The sequence below is a fragment of the Diceros bicornis genome, unplaced genomic scaffold, assembly GCF_020826845.1.
Source record: "Diceros bicornis minor isolate mBicDic1 unplaced genomic scaffold, mDicBic1.mat.cur scaffold_326_ctg1, whole genome shotgun sequence".
NCBI lineage: Eukaryota > Metazoa > Chordata > Mammalia > Perissodactyla > Rhinocerotidae > Diceros > Diceros bicornis.
The window spans coordinates 59,178-77,061 of NW_026691197.1; the positions used below are offsets into that span (position 1 = coordinate 59,178).

The 17,884-nt window shown below is 45.7% G+C and overlaps 1 long non-coding RNA gene across 1 annotated transcript in view; it reads right to left on the reverse strand.

The window, feature by feature from the left end:
* Positions 1-17,247, reverse strand: part of LOC131402894 (uncharacterized) — a 33,403-nt gene extending 16,156 nt beyond the window's left edge. The window contains exon 1 of the long non-coding RNA XR_009219052.1: positions 17,164-17,247. This is a non-coding gene — a long non-coding RNA (uncharacterized LOC131402894). The remainder of the gene's footprint in view (positions 1-17,163) is intronic.
* Positions 17,248-17,884: the final 637 nt, after the last annotated feature.

The following is a 17,884-nucleotide window of genomic DNA, read 5'->3' on the forward strand; positions in this document are numbered from 1 at the left end:
TTATACACTACGACCAAGTGAAATTTATTCCTGGTATACAACGGGAGTTCAACATACAAAAATCGATCAGTGTAATATGCCACATCAATAAAATGAAGGGGGAAAAAACATGACCATCTCAATGGATGCAGAAAAACCATTTGACATAATTCAACACCCTTTCATGATAAAACACTCAACAAACTAGAATAGGAGGAAAGTGCCTCACCATAATAAAAGCCATATATGAAAAACACACAGCAAACATAATACTCAATGACGGAAGACTGAAAGCTTTTCCTCTAAGATCAGGAACAAGGCAAGGATGCCCACTTTCACCACTTCTATTCAACACAGTACTGAAAGTTCAAGCCAGAACCATGAGGCAATAAAAATAAATAAATAAAAGGCTTCCAAATTGGAAAGAAAGCAGTAAAATGGTCTCTGTTGGAAGACGATATCATCTCATATGTAGAAAACACGAAAGACTCCACAAAAAAGCCGTTTGACCTAATACGAATTCAGGAAAGTAGCAGGATACAAAGTCAACACAAAAATCAGTTGCATTTCTATACACGAACCATGAGCTCTCTGAAAAGTAAATTACAAAAACAATTCATTTATAATAGTATCAGAAAGAATAACATGCTTAGGAATTAACTTAACCAAGGAGGTGAAAGGCTTGCACCATAGAAACTACAAAACATTTCAGAAAGAAATTAAAGAAGACATACATAAATGGACACATATCCCATGTTCGTGGATTGGAAGGCTTACTATTGGTAAAGTGTCAATATTACCCAAAGCAATCTACAGATTCAATGTAATCCCTATCCAAATCCTAATGATGTTTTTTGCAGAAATAGAAAAACCCATCCTAAAATTCACATGGAATCTCAAGGGACTCATAATAGCCAAAACAATCCTGAAAAAGAACAAAACTGGAGGACTCACACTTCCTGATTTCAAAACTTACTACAAAGCCACAGTAATCAACAGTATGGTATTGGCATAAAGACAGACATAGAGACCAATGGCATAGAATAGGGAGCCGAGAAACAAAGCCTCACATATACGGTCAATTGATTTTTCACAAGGGTGCCAAGACCACGCAACGGAGAAAGGTTTCTTTTCAACAAATGGTGCTGGGAAAACTGGATATCCGCATGCAAAAGATTGAAGCTGGACCCCATCCAACAACATATACAAAAATTAACTGAAAATGGATCAAGGACATAAATGTAAGACCTCAAACACGAAAACTCTTAGAAGAAAACATAGGACAAAATCTTCACGACACCGGACTTGGCAATGATTTCTTGGATATGACACCAAAGGCACAGGTAATGAAAGAAAAACAATGGACAAATTGGATTCCATGAAAATTTTATAAGTTGGTACATCAAGAGGCACTGTCCACAGCGTCAAAAAGCAACCCAAGAGAGGGAGAAAATATTTGCAAATCATGTTTCTGACAAGAGATTGATATCCAGAATATACAGAGAAGTCCTAAAACTAAACAACTAAAAAACAAGCCAATTCAAATATGGGCAAAGGACTTGAAGAGACATTTCTCCAAAGAAGACTTACAAATGGATAAGCACATGAAAAGATGCTCAACACCACTAATTATTAGGGAAATGAAAATCAAAACCACAATGAGACACCACCTCACACCCACTAAGATGAGTGCTATGGAAAAGACAGAAAACAACAAGTGTTGGCCAGGGTGCGGCAAAATTGGAACCCTGGTACACTGTTCACAGGAACGTAAAATGGTGCAGCCGCTATGGAAAACAGTATGGATGTTCCTCAAAAAATTGAACATAGAATTATCACGTGATCCAGCAATTCCACTTCTGGAGATACATCCAAAAGATCTGAAAGCAGAGCCTTGAAGAGATATTTGTACATCCATGTTCATAGCAGTCTTGTTCACAATAGCTAAAACGTGGAAGCAACCCCAGTGTCCACTGACGCATGAATGGATACACAAAATGTAGTATATCCACACAATGGAATATTATTCAGCCTTAAAAAGGAAGCAAATTCTGCAATATGCCACACATGGATTAACCTTGGGGACATTATGCTAACAGAAATAAGCCAGTCACAAAAAGATAAATACTGTATGATTCCACTTACACGAGGAACTGAGAGTAGTCAAAATCATAAGAGATGCAAAGTGGAATGGTGGCTGCCAAGGGCTGGGGGGAGGGGAGAAGGGAGAGTTATTGCTTAATAGGTATAGAGTTTCAGATTTATAAGAGTTATGGGGATGAATGGTGGTGATGACTGTACAATAGTATAAATGTATTTAATGCCACTGAAGTGTACACTTAAAAATGGTTAAGATGGCACACTTCTTTGTTATGTATATTTTAACTCAATATACAAAAAGGGGAAAAAAAAAAAAGAAATGAGCTATTAAGCCACAAAAAGACATAGTGGACCCTTAAATACATATTGATAAGTGAAAGAAGCCAACCTGAAAAGGCTATATACTCTGTTCCATAGTTTTCATGTAATTCAATTACACGACATTCTAGAAACGGCAAAAGTATAGACACACTATAAAGATCAGTGTTGCCAGGAGTTGGGAGGCAAGGGACGAAGAGGTAGAGCACAAGGACTTTTAGGGCAATCCAACTCTTCTGTGGGATACTGTCGTGGTGGATACATGAGATTATGCATTTGTCAAAATCCAAGTACATGACAGCGAGACAGCGAACCTTAATGTAAACTACGGACTTGGTTACCAACACTAGCAGCATCAGCTCCTCACCTGTGAGGAATGAGCCGCACTAACACAGGTGGTCATGCAAGATGCTAACAGTAGGGGAAACTGCAGGGGAGGAGGGAGAAATGCTCTGCACTATCTGCTGAATTTCTCTGTCCATCTAAAACTTTCCTAAAAAACAATCTATTAATTAAAAATTAATCAATGGAAGGTAGGGAGTGGGTAGAAATAGGGATGAAACAAGAATATCCGAATATTGACAAATGTTGAAGCTGGGTAATAGGGACACGGGGGGGGCTATCACACTTTTCTGTTTAATTTGTGAATGTTCAAGGTTTTCCACAATAAAACATTTTTAAAGCTCCAGATTAAATCTAGATTATATATACAAAGAATCAAAGAATGTGAAGAAAGCAGATATTTTTGAAGCAAGTACTCAAGGGGCACACTGAGGGAACGTGCAATCACACTGGATAGAGAGTGAACGTCCTGGTTCCACCAGGAAGGTTTGGAGCTCAGTGAGCAAGGCAGGCGACAGCACAGTCAGGGAAGTGACTGATAATGAACACGGAAAATGTTCGCCCTCACTGGTCACAGAAATGCCAACGATGAGCCCTGACAGAACTGCCCCAGGATTTACAACGTCGAGACACCCAGAGTTAGAGCGGGCTCAGGGACAGTGTACCACGTCCTGTGAGAATGCCAATCAGCACCGGCTTTCTGGAGGGCAAACCTCCCGAACCCTGGAACCTGCAGGCCACTGGCCCGGCTGCTCTGTTGTACGGACTCTGTCCAAAAACAAAGTGATTGGGTAAAGATGATGGACTGAATAAACATATGTAGAGCCCCTTTGACACAAAATCCCTAAAAAATGACCCAAAGATTCCTTCATTGATGAACAAATTCATAATAGCCCTGGGAACCATCAAGAGGGCCGACATTTTGAGAAAGACATCAAAGAGAGACAAAGCTGGTGACCGGGGACCCCAGTGGGGGGCTCCGGGTGGGCCATGGAGACCCAGTCAGGGTGCCCTCTCTTCCTCCCCCTCTTCCCCCTGCCGCTCACCTAACACCTCCTGCATCGCCCCTCCACTCCCAGCCACTGCCCACCTCACGCTCCAGGAATACAGGAGCAGAGGTGCAGGGCACCCTTTCCACCAGCACAGCTGTCCTCTTGCTCTCTGCACCTCCCCAGGCGGCAGAGCCCAGCCCTGCACCTCCTCAGGGCCCAGCACGCTCCTCCCGGGCCCTCAGCCTCCTCCTCTCCATCCGGTCCTCCCTGCAGCACCTGCTAGCTCATCTCCACCTTACAAACAAACTCTCCCTTGGACCCAGGCTCCCTTTTGGCTACTGTCCACTTGCCCGACTCCCCTTCATGGTGAAACCTCTTAAGTAAAGTGCCTCATCCCTACTGCCCTCCCATGGCTCCCCTTCCCCCACTCTAGACCCAGCTTCATTCCCACCCTCTCAAGGAGACTGAGGTCACCAGTGAGCCCACGTGGCTGAGTCCAGCCATCTTCTCTCCATTCTGATCAGAGCTGTACCCTACCCCGCTGAGCACCCCTCCTTTCTGCAATACCCTTTTCCCCTCGTGGCTCCTGCAACCTCATGCTCCACCATTTCAGTCCCCTTTCCTGGACCCTCTTCAGCTACACCTCTGCAAACAGTGCCTGCTCCTAGGCTGGGCCCGGGGCCCTTCCACAGTTGCAGTGTCTCCAGGAAACCTCATTCAATTCCACGTTTTTAAACATCTCTGACCTCATCCTCACTCTGCAGACACACCGATGCAACTTTAAGAGCTTAGGTGCTAGCTCCCCAGCATCAGCACCTAAGGAGTATCTTAGACTCGATTCCTCTCAAAATTTCACTGTCATATGAGTTCCAAAACAGCATCAAATATGTCCAAAAAGGAGGAAAAATTTGCATACAATAAATAGTGGTGAACAAAGTAACCGATAAAACGTATACTTACATCCAATCGTGGTTGCTTGATGGGGAAAATAAGAACACAGAACTGAGATCAGACAGTCTCAAGCTGGGGAGTGGAAGGTGAGGAGCTGAGAGTGTAGAATACAGGAACTGATCAACTCTAAGCATTTCCAGAAAGAAAGGCAGAAACTGTTGTTCCTAAAAGCTGAAAAACACCCACTAGAAGAATAGAAAAATCATGAGAAAGCCTAACAAATTAAAAATTAAATTAAATGGTAAACTCAACTTCCAATTTATCAATAATCACAATCGTGAATGGATGAAATTGTTCTATAAAAAGACGAAGGCTCTCAAGTTGAGTTGAAATATAGTCACAAAATAAAGGGATATAATATGGTTAAAAATGAGGAGATAAAGAAATAAGACTTTAAACGGACAAAAAGGGGTTTTCTGTGTTGATAACTGTCAGGAACACTTATGCACCTAACAATATGGTCTTGAAACATAAAGCAAAACTGGACAAACAAGAAGACACAGGCACCTCCAGAATCACAGGGAAACCTACCTTACCTCTCTTAGAAATCCACAGGTCATGGGGCGGCCCCATGGCTTAGCGGTTAAGTGCGCGTGCTCCGCTGCTGGCGGCCCAGGTTCGGATCCCGGGCACACACCGACACACCGCTTCTCCGGCCATGCTGAGGCCGTGTCCCACATGCAGCAACTAGAAGGATGTGCAGCTATGACATACAACTATCTACTGGGGCTTTGCGGGAAAAATAAATAAATAAATAAAAATTAAAAAAAAAAAGAAATTCACAGGTCAAGTGATACAGTAAGTTAGGAAACACATCTGCGGACGAACACAAAAAAGCTAGATCTGTCCTCAGCCTGAGGGACAACAACGTAAGCAACTAGTGGAGAGGATGCATTCTCCTCAAACCACAATGAAACAATCACCACAATGGACTGTGTGCTAAGCCACAATGAAACCTCTAAATTGTCCACAAAGCAGAAATCTATAAGTGACCATATTACTGGACCTTCAAGCAATAAAAGTAAAAAATAATCACAAAATATTGGCTCCTCTCCCCCAACCTATCCACTTGAAAATCTGTCCACACTCTTCTAAATCTCTCAGGTTAAAGGGGGGATCCAGACAGACAGACAAACTCTTTAGAAATGAACAGCAAGGAGAGCAGCATGAGGCAAATCCATGGCGTGGGGACAAAGGGACAGACGAAGGGACACAGCCTCCACTGCAGGTATCAAGGAATATCACCTGTACATGAAGAAGCTGAGCACTTCCCTCCAGGAGCCAGAACAACACCACAATAAAACCAACGACAGAAGAACGAAGCGAGGATTCACGAGGCAGGAACAACAACGTAGACCTGAGCAATGGAGTCAAGGGCTGGCTGTCTGGAAAGACCTGTAACAGTGAGAAACCTTCACAGTCTGACCAAGAGAAACAGACAAAGGCACCAAAGTGTACCCTCAGGTACGACAAACTACAGAAACAGCTTTAACGTGATAGGAGAACATAGCAGATAACTCTGACCAAGACATCAGCGGTCCTCAGCTGGAGCTGTCCTTCCCCCAGGATGCATCTGGAAACACACGGGATGGGTTTTGTTTCTTGCTTTGTGTTGTCCTAATGGTTGTTGCCCCGGGGGTCCAGGAGGTCCTGAACAGCCTGTCACATAGAGCCATTTCCCACCTGAAGTGTTACTGACATCTGGAAAGACAAGCACTGATCCAGATTAAATGAACAATGTGGCTGAGCGGCCCAGTGGCGTAGGGGTTAAGTGCACGCACTCTGCTGTGGTGGCCTGGGGTTCGGATCCCGGGCACGCAGCGATGCACTGCTTATCAAGCTAGGCTGTGGTGGCGTCCCATATAAAGTGGAGGAAGATGGGCATGGATGTTAGCCCAGGGCCAGTCTTCCTCAGCAAAAAGAGAAGGATTGACAGATGTTAGCAAAAAAACAAAGAAAGAAAGAAACAAACAAATGAATAAATAAATAAACAATGTGGTAGGGAAATGTTTTCCATGGATGTATAACAGGCAAAAGATGGTACCCTCAGTATGTAAGGAATATCGAGAAACCACTGTTTACAACTACTAAACTGTAAAAGAGCGGCAAAATCAGAAACATAGCCAATAAATACACCAAAAATATATACAACCTATTTGTACAGGTGGAGAAATATGTATGTAAAGCACAGGAAACAGTCTAGGAGATGACACACCAAATTTTACCATGGACAAGGACAAAAATAGGGAGATAGGTGAGAAATAGGAGTTTTTACACTTCTCAGTTTATATATTTCTGTAGTTTTAATTTTTACAAAAGTGAACGTATTGTACTCAAACAGATGTTTAAAATTTTAAAGAAATTATTAAAATATTCAAAATGACTTCAATTCAAGGATATTCATTAAAACATGAATAGGAGGAGAGACGTCAGCGTCACGGCGGAGTGAGCTTTCCCGTAAACTCTTCCCCCAATAAGATACAACAAAAGGAACAGTCACAGATCAACAACAGAATCCTAGACAGTGAAAAGCAAGATCAGAAAGATCCACACTGCTGCACATCTGAGAGAGGAATGTGCTAGGCCCCCGGAGGAAGTGAGGAGAGGTAAGGAGAACTCCTCTCCCTCCCCATCAGATCAGCAATCTCGGTCCACATGGCTCCCAGTGAGGGGGTAGGGGCAGCCCTCTGCAGGGAAACCATAGCCCTTCCGGCTCTCTCCACCAGTGGGAAACTCCCACACAGAGCACTCAGAACTGCTACGGGGTACCATCAACATCTGAGCACCCCAGGAGAGCGGATACCGAGGGGCGAATGAGAAGCCCCCGACGCCACGGACCCAGCGGGCAAAAGAGAGAGTGCCCCCCCCCCCCCCCCCCCCGCCTACAAGCTGGACCCTGCCGATCGCAGCGAACAGCTAGGGCAGAGTGCAGGGGGCACAGATTACACAGCCCTTTACCCCCACACAGTGGCGGTGGGTGGAAATTGCAACCAGATATTTCCAGGATGAGGAAAAACAAAGCCAATACAGGAACCACAATGCAAAAGTACATGAAATCACCAGACCAGAAGGAAAATGACAAGCACCCAGAAACCAATGCTGAAGACACAGAAATCCATAACCTAAATGACAGAGATTTCAAAATAGTTATCATAAAAAACTCAATGAAATACAAGACAGCACAAATAATTCAATGAGATTAGGAGTTTCTTCACAAAAGAGATTGAAATCATAAAGAAAAACCAATCAGTGCTGATGGAGATGAAGAACACAATGGAGGAGAGAAAGGAGAACCTGGAATCTTTAAAGAACAGAGCTGACAACATGGAGGAAAGAATTAGCATTATAGAGGATAGGAATACAGATATGCTCCAGATGGAAGAGGAGAAAGAACTAAGACTAAAAAGAAATGAAGAAAGTCTCTGAGGAATATCTGACTCTATTAGAAAATGTAACATGGGAATTATAGGTATTCCTGAGGGAGAAGAGAGGGAAAGAGGAACAGAGAGTCTATTCAAGGAAATAATAGCTGAGAATTTCCCAAATCTGGGGAAGGAGCAGGAAATACCAGTAAGCGAAGCCAACAGATTACCTAAATAAGTCAACAGGCAAAGGCCCACTCCACGACATCTAGTGGTAAGGCTAGACAGAGTCGATGACAAAGAAACAATATTAAGGGCAGCTAGACAAAAACAAAAGATAACGTACAAAGGAACTCCCATCAGGCTCTCAGCGGATTTCTCAACAGAAACTTTACAGGCTAGAAGAGACTGGAATGATATATTCAAAATACTGAAAAAACAAAACCTTTCAGCCAAGAATACTCTTATCCAGCAAAAATATCCTTCAAATATGATGGAGAAATAGTAACTTTCTCAGATAAACAAAAGCTAAGGAAGTTCATGGCCACGAGACCCCCCACTACAAGAAATACTCAAGAAGGCCCTCAGGCCTGAAAAAAAGAAGAGAAAGGGAATACAAAGCTTGGAGCAAGGAGAAAAATAGGTAGACAAACTCAGAAAAATAGTAGATCTTTAGCGGAATAGGTTAGCAACCACTTAAATACCAAAATCAAAGATCAAAGGAAGGAATTCACCAAAAATAAATTTAACCTTATCACTGTAAACACACACCCACAACACAAGATAGAATAAGGTATAACAAGAACGACTTAGAAGGCAAAGAGGAAAGTGATTGAATTGACTTAGTATAAGGAAATAGGAGGCTATCAGATAATGGACTATCTCATACACAAGATTTTTTATACAAACCTCAAGGTAACCACTAAACAAATAATCAACACAAAATCACATATGATAAACAATGAGAACACTAGAAGAGTCATAAGACAGAAGAACCAAACTGAATTGGCAGTCCGAAACAAATGGGACAAGAAACAAAGGAAATGCAAAAGAACCAGAAAATAAGTGACAAAACAGCAACATTAAGCCCTCATATATCAATAATTACCCTAAATGTAAATAGATTGAACTCTCCAATCAAAAGATACAGAGTGGCAGGATGGTTTAAAAAGCAAGACTCAACAATATGCTGCCTCCAGGAAACACATCTCAGCTCTAAAGACAAGCACAGGCTCAGAGTGAAAAGATGGAAGACAATACTCCAAGCTAATGACAAACAAACGAAAGCAGGTGTTGCCATACTCATATCAGAGAAAGTAGACTTCAAGATAAAACAGGTTAAGAGAGACAAAGCAGAGAAATATATAATGATAAAAGGGACACTCCACCAAGAAGACATATCACTTATAAATATATATGTGCCCAACATAGGAGCACCAATGTACATAAAGCAACTATTAACAAACCTAAAAGGAGACATTAACAACAACACAACAATAGGAGAGGATCTTAATACCCCACTTACATCAATGGATATATCATCCAGACAAAAACTCAATTAAATGAAAAACTGGATGAGATGGACCTAGTAGACATATACAGAGCACTCCATCCAAAAACAGCTGACTACACATTCTACTCAAGCACGCATGGAACATTCTCAAGGATAGACCATATGTTGGGAAACAAAGCAAGCCTCAATAAATTTAAGAAGATTGAAATCATAACAAGCATCTTTTCAGACAATAATGCTATGAAACTGGAAATCAACCATGAAAAAAAAACTGGGAAAGTGACAAAAATGTGGAGATTAAACAACATGCTACTGAACAACCAATGGATCATTGATGAAATTAAAGGAGAAAGCAAAAAATATCTGGAAACAAAGGAAAATGAAAATATGCCATACCAAACCATATGGGATGCAGCAAAAGCTGTCCTGAGAGGGAAACTCATAGCGATACAAGCCCACCTTAACAAACAAGAAAAAACCCAAATAAGCAACCTTAAATTGAACTAGAAAAAGAACAAAGCCCAAAGTCAGCAGAAAGAGAGAAATAATAAAAATCAGAGCAGAAATAAATGAAATTCAGACCAAAAAAAACAGTAGAAAGGATTAATGAAACAAAGAGTTGGTTCTTCGAGAAGATAAACAAAATTGACAAACCCTTAGCCAGGCTTACTAAGAAAAAAAGAGAAAAGGCTCAAGTAAATAAAATTAGAAATGAAAGAGGAGAAATTACAACGGATACCATGAAAATACAGAGGATTATAAGAGAATACTATGAGAAATTATATGCCAACAAATTGGACAATCTAGAAGAAATGGATAAATTCTTAGACTTATACAACCTCCCAAAATTGAACCAAGAAGAAATGGAAAATCTGAATAGACCAATAACAAGTAAAGAGATTGAAATAGTAATCAAAAACCTCCCAAAAAATAAAAGTCCAGGACCAGATGGCTCCTCCAGTGAATTTTACCAAACATTCAAAGAAGATTTAATACCCATCCTTCTCAAACTATTCCAAAAAATAGAAGAAGATGGAACACTTCCTAAATCATTCTATGAGGCCAACATCACCCTGATACCAAAACCAAAGACAATACAAAGAAAGAAAATTACAGGCCAATATTGCTGATGAACATTGATGCAAAAATCCTCAACAAAATATTGGCAAACCGAATACAACAATACATTAAAAAGATCATAGGGGCCGGCCCGGTGGCGCAAGCGGTTAAGTGCGCGCGCTCCGCTGTGGCGGCCCAGGGTTCGCTGGTTCGGATCCCGGGCGCGCACCGATGCACTGCTTGGTAAGCCATGCTGTGGCGGCGTCCCATATAAAGTGGAGGAAGATAGGCACCGATGTTAGCCCAGGGCCGTCTTCCTCAGCAAAAAAGGAGGAGGATTGGCGGATGTTAGCTCAGGGCTGATCTCCTCACAAAAAAAAAAAAAAAAAAAAAAAAAAAAGATCATACACCATGATCAAGTGGGATTTATACCAGGGACGCAGGGATGGTTCAACATCCGCAAATCAATCAACGTGATACATCACATCAACAAAACAAAGAATAAAAACCACATGATCATCTCAATAGACGCAGAGAAGGCATTTGACAAGATACAACATCCATTTATGATAAAAACTCTCAATAAAATGGGAATAGAAGGAAAGTACCTCAACATAATAAAGGCCATATATGACAAACCCACAGCCAACATCATACTCAACGAGGAAAGACTGAAAGCCATTCCTCTGAGAACAGGAACGAGGCAGGGCTGCCCACTCTCACCACTCCTGTTCAACATAGTACTGGAGGTTTTGGCCAGAGCAATTAGGCAAGAAAAAGGAAAAAAAGGAATCCAAATAGGTAACGAAGAAGTGAAACTCTCACTATTTGCAGATGACATGATTGTATATATAGAAAACCCTAAAGAATCTGTTGGAAAACTATTAGAAACAATCAACAACTACAGCAAAGTTGCAGGGTACAAAATCAATCTACAAAAATCAGTTGCATTTCTATATGCTAATAATGAACTAACAGAAAGAGAGCTCAAAAAGATAATACCATTTACAATTGCATCAAAAAGAATAAAATACCTAGGAATAAATCTTACCAAGGAGGTGAAGGAACTATACAATGAGAACTACAAGACATTATTGAAAGAAATCCATGATGACATAAAGAAATGGAAAGATATCCCATGCACGTGGATTGGAAGAATAAACATAGTTAAAATGGCTATATTACCTAAAGCAATCTACAGATTCAATGCAATCCCAATCAGAATCCCAATGACATTCTTCACAGAAATAGAAAAAAGAATACTAAAATTTATATGGGGCAACAAAAGACCCCGAACAGCTAAAGAAATCCTAAAGAAAAAGAACAAAGCAGGAGGCATCACAATCCCTGACTTCAAAACATACTACAAAGCAATAGTAATCAAAACAGCATGGTACTGGTACAAAAACAGACACACAGATCAATGGGACAGAATTGAAAGCCCAGAAATAAAACCACACATATACGGACAGCTAATTTTCGACAAAGGTGCTAAGAACATGCAATGGAGAAAGGAAAGTCTCTTCAATAAATGGTGTTGGGAAAACTGGACAGCCACATGCAAAAGAATGAAAGTGGACCATGTGCTATCGCCATTCACAAAAATTAACTCAAAATGGATCAAAGACCTGAAGGTGAGACCTGAAACTATAAAACTCACAGCAGAAAATATAGGGAACACACTATTTGACATTGGTCATAGAGGAATCTTTTTGGATGACATGCCTACTCAGACTAAGGAAACTAAAGAAAAAATAAACAAGTGAGACTTTATCAGATTAAAGAGCTTCTACAAGACAAACGAAACCAGAATCAAGATGAACAGACAACCCACCAGCTGGGAGAGAATATTTGCAAAACATACATCTGACAAGGGGTTGATCTCCATAATATATAAAGAACTCACACAACTGAACACCAAAAAAACAAACAACCCGATCAAAAAATGGGCAGAGGAAATGAACAGACACTTCTCCAAAGACGATATACAGATGGCCAACAGGCACATGAAAAGATGTTCAACATCACTAATCATCAGGGAAATGCAAATCAGAACGCTAAGATATCACCTCACACCCATTAGAATGGCTATAATCACCAAGACAAAATCAACAAATGTTGGAGAGGATGTGGAGAAACAGGAACCCTCATACACAGCTGGTGGGAATGCAAACTAGTGCAGCCTCTATGGAAAACGGTATGGAGATTCCCCAAAGAATTAAAAATAGAGGTGCCCTATGATCCAGCCATCCCACTACTGGGAATCTATCCAACGAACCTGAAATCAACAATCCAAAGAGGCTTATGCACCCCTATGTTCACTGCAGCATTATTCACCATAGCCCAGAAGTGGAAGTAACCTAAGTGTCCCTCGACTGACTATTGGATCAAGAAGATGTGGTATATATATACAACGGAATACTACTCAGCCATAAAAAAAGACAAAACCATCCCATTTGCAACAATATGGATGGGCCTGGAGGGTATTATGTTAAGTGAAATAAGCCAGAAAGAGAAAGACAAACACTGTATGATCTCACTCATATGTGGAATATAAACCAACACACGGTTTACTGTGTTACCAGGGGCAATGGGGGTGGGGGGTGGGCACAAGGGTTGAAGGGAGACATATATATGGTGATGGACAAACAAAAATGTACAACCCCAAACTTCACAATGTTATAAACTATTAAAACATCAATAAAATAAATTAATTAATTAAAAACATGAATGTAAAGAACCTCCCCATGACTTTAAGAGTCTCCCATAACTTTTCTAATAGTTTATTATGTCGATATTATTTCACATTTAGATCCTAACTCATTGGACTTTACATTTGTGTGAGAGATGCAACAGAAGCTGACTTTCTCCTGTTCAAGTGGAAAACCAACCATCCAGGCACCATTCATTGGGTAGGTCTGGCTTTCACAGCTGACCTGCAATGCCTCTTTTCCCACTTGCTAAACCCCGACAGCTACCGCAGCCTCTCGAGCGCCCTAGAGCGAGCGGGGTGAGCTCTGCAACCTGGGCTCCCTGTCTGCGAGGGGCGGCTACCAGCAGAGCCTTCTCCCAAGACAGCAGCAGGCATGCTGCACACAGAAGTGCTCAGGGGCCGTCTGCTGCGGAGCAGGAAACCCCTCATGATGAGCAGGCAGTGGGGGAGCCCCGAGCCCCGGGACTGACCTTGGCTGGGAGCAGCAGGCTGCTAAGGCAGTGAGCCCCCTCCCTTCAGCTCGTCCAGCTCCTCCTGCAGCGTGTGCACCTGGCTGTCGGCAGCTGCCCCTCTTCAGCTCGCCGTTCTTCTCCACCTGCTCCCGCAGGCGGCACCCGTGCTCCTGTTCCCCCGGGAGCAGAAGCAGTAGGAGTGCAGCGAGTCGAGGAGATCTTGGGCCCCCAGTGCTGACAGGATGAGCCCGCTGAGGGACGTGGGGCCGGTGTCCCTGTGCTCGCCCTGCACAGCTTCTGCGGCTGGCTTCGGGGTGACATCTGTTGGAGTGGAGGGGCTCTGGGAGGGTTTCTGAGGCATCATTGTGAATGATGAACTTGGGGGCTCTGGGCCAAGCTCTCGTCAGGCCTCAGGCTGGTCCCGCTGCAGCTGGGCTCCACGTCTCTCTTCAGCCTCCTTCGCTCGACAGGCTCTGGGGGACAGATGGCCTCTCTCGAATGTACACTGAGGAGAAACTGTAAGAAGGAAACCAGTCAATAAATCTGCACGCCCCAGATCCTGGGGGTAAAGTCACCCACGGAAAGGCCACTCTTACCCAGCAGCCCCTCGCTGGGAAGAGGGGGTTTCATCGCCAGCATCTACAGCAGACGTGTTTGCATCTCCCTGGCTGCCTGATGCTGTTGAGGCCACACCGTCTCCTGGAGTTCCTTCCAGAGACTCTGCGCCCGCTCCTGACTGGCGGCTTCCCGGGCAGCCCTGGCTGCGGGTTCACCCTGCAGAGGGGCTCGCTTCAACTTGCGGGACCCCGGCTAGGCCCTCAGGTTTTCCCTCGAGGACGACGATGAACCTGCAGCTCCTTTCCCATCTGCCTCACTCGCATGTTCCCTCAGGCCCCCGGCGGCCTTCCTGGTGTCCTTTCTCCTGGGGCGGCCAGGGCCTTCAGCCCCCTCTTCTCAGTCAGGTGGAAGATGGAGGGCACGGCCGCGGGTTTGAGCACGTAGTACTGATCCTCCAGCCTTTCCGAGAGCTTTTTTTGGCGAAATGTTCACTACAGATGAAAGAATGCTTAGTGGGGTCCAGTCATCCCTGTGAACAGCTTTTAACCACTGGACCACACATTTTGAGCTCTTTATGCAGAGCCCGCAAGGATAAATGAAAAAGTAATTAGAAAGAAAGAATTAAATGTCTCGCCCTAAAGTGAGCAACTATAAAAGCAAAACAAGTGTTTCTGCGGACACCCAAACCTGTAGCGACTTTGCCCATTAAACCTTTAGTAAAGATTTAAGGAATCTTTAGTAAAGATTAAGGCACCTTCTGCTTGCAAGTTATTACTGGAATAGAAAGATGAAAGACCCACTGTCTACTTTAAGGAGCTCACCGTCTGTAGGGCAGAGAAGAAAGGAAGGGGAGGACCTCCTCCCAGGCTGTGGTAAGTGCCCTGTAGGGACACAGATGCTCGGGCAGATAGCACAGGATGGCATCAAGACAACAGGAAAGGCTTCAGGAAGCCCCGGACATAGTTCCTAGAAGCTCATGGCTGCCCAACCCTCCTGCTGTCCCTGGGATGCAGGACTTGGGGTGCTAAAACAGAGAGGGTTGGTCCCCCCATTTCAAAGCCAGGCCAGGTGTCGGCCAGCAGAGCCTCCCAGGCACTCAGCAGGGCGCCTGGCCCCAGCTCTGCGCAAGCAGCTGAGGATGCAAGACCGCCGCCAAGAGGAGGTCAGCCCCAAGAGCTGCAGTTCCGTGTTCCTCCTGTCTTTCCACTACCAGGAGGAAAGCTGCTCCCTGTACAAAGCAAGCAGCCCCTGCAAGACACCGACCAAGACACTTCATCATCTCTTCTCCTCATTAAGGTAAAATCTCTATTTAGACCAAACTGTGCACATGGGCGGGGGCAGGGGGGTGGAGGGGGTCTCTCCCGAGGGCTGTCTGCTCCACCTGAGGTCATCTAGGCCCCTGAGGCTGCTGTGGACCAGACCAGATGGATACTAGGTCCTCAGGGAGTTTCAAGCAACATGACCTTCTAACCTTTCTCAATACTTTGTGACTAGTTACCAAAGGACCCCCACCTCCTTTGCCCCCAGACCACGTTAGACCACAACAAGTGCCAAGAGCAGCCTTCTCTGCAGTACTTTGCCTCATTCTCAAAAACAGTAACAAAACTTTTGGGACACAGGCTCTGAAGGAAACTGTCAAGAACGCATGGTGGCTGACCTCTGAAACAAGCTCATGTTACTAGTTCTTTGGATAGATTGTAACAACTTCCGACTTAGAACAAACCACTGTGAACTTTCAATAAGATTACAGACAACAAGTGCCATTCAGGTCTTTCAAACTTCAATAACAACCTGCAACACGAAACAAAAGGATCTGCCAGGAGGTTTTCAAAGTAGAATGTCTTCAGTGCACTGTTCTGGGACCTCCAGTGTGGAGTCCAAAGGACTCACTGAACTGGCTGAATTTCAGAAGCCCTCCTGAAGGGAGCCAGGCCAGGGGGAAGGCAAACCCCTCACCCAGCTGTGGGAGCCCAAGGAAGACGGTGGAGAGAGAAGCCCCTTTCCTGAGCCCCCAGGGTAAGTCTCCCTGTGAGGAGTGGGCTGCGCCCGGCTCTACCCAGGATGCTGTCAGATGCCCAGTCTGCAGGGTCAGCCTCCCAGTAAGGAGTGGGCCGCGCCCTCCTCCACCCAGGATGCTGTCAGATGCAGAGTCCGAGTCCACAGGGTCAGCCTGGCCCGCAGGGTCAGCCTTCCTGTGAGGAGTGGGCCGTGCCCTCCTCCACCCAGGATGCTGTCACATGCAGAGTCCCAGTCCACAGGGTCAGCCTGGCCAGCAGGGTCAGCCTCCCCTCGAGGAGTGGGCTGCACCCTGCTCCGCCCAGGATGCTGTCAGATGCCTCTCCAGGACTCACCTCCAGCACAGAGCCACCTTTCCCTGCACTGCCAGGACCCTTCTAGCAACAGAGCGTCTGGGAGGCACGTCCATCAAAGAGGTACAAGCTGCATTTGCTCAGCCGCATTCCTGATCGCAGAGATCAAGGCAGGCTCCATGCCATCAGAAGAGCAGAAAAGTCACAGCAAATGCAAAAAGATAGTGACCTAAGGAAGAGCGTTTCCAGAACACCCTGTTTCTCGACATTGTTGGCCCCAGCCCGAATCAGTGGAGACCAGGGTGGCCGCGGGGTGGGGGTGAGAGGGTGGTGGAGGCCATAAAGTGGGCGCCAGTGGCCGTGGTGGCCCCAGGCGCCCGGACTAGAGACGGTGGCACAGGCAAGGCCACACAGCGCCCGGCGCTGACTCACCCGCTGGACCGGCCGAGGACAAAGTGCCGCAGGCCTCGGTCTGGACCGCGCGGGGGTGCTGACTGGGCGGCAGCGCCGGTTACCTGTGGAAGGAGACGGCGGTTTCTCCTGCTGCCCGGCGATGGGAGCAGTTCGCGGCCGCGCAGCGATCACCATCCTGGGCCTCAGGCTATCGCGCCGCCATGCTCCAGCCCCCTCCTCGCCACCCCAGAGCGGGACCGCCACAAGGGTAAGGGTTCGCGACGACACTCTGTGGGACGTGGAGCTGATCCCCGCGGCCTGCAGGACGGCAAGATGGCGGCCTGCTCGTCGGCCGTAAAGCAAGATGGCTGCGCCCATGAGCCTAGGCAAAATGCCGGCCAACGCGCCCGCCCAGGGTCGCGCTGCCCAAACGCGTCTGTTCTGCTGCCCCCATGGGTCGCTGCTGCGGTGATCGGAGCGAACGACCCAGACCGTGGGGGAGCTGACTGTGCGGGCAGGCCCTCTGCGCAGGGACCCGCCGTCCGCCAAGATGGCGACCCACGCACTTCTGCCTGCACTTCCGGCCTGGCCCGCGTTGCTCGGCCGGATTGGCCCCAGCGGCTGCCCGTCGCGTGGCGCTCATTCTCGGAGGCAGCAGAAAGAAGAACGCGGATGAGGGCGTGCCTGGGCGGGGCGGCCTGGGAGGCTGCGCTCGCCTGGGCCCTCGGCCGCCAGGACTGGCGGGCGCGGTTGGGGGGGGGGCCGCGGGGCGGAGCATGATCCTCGAGCGGAGCGGGTGGCGGCGCCTGTGGTGAGATCGGCGCCTCTGACAGACCGCTCCCT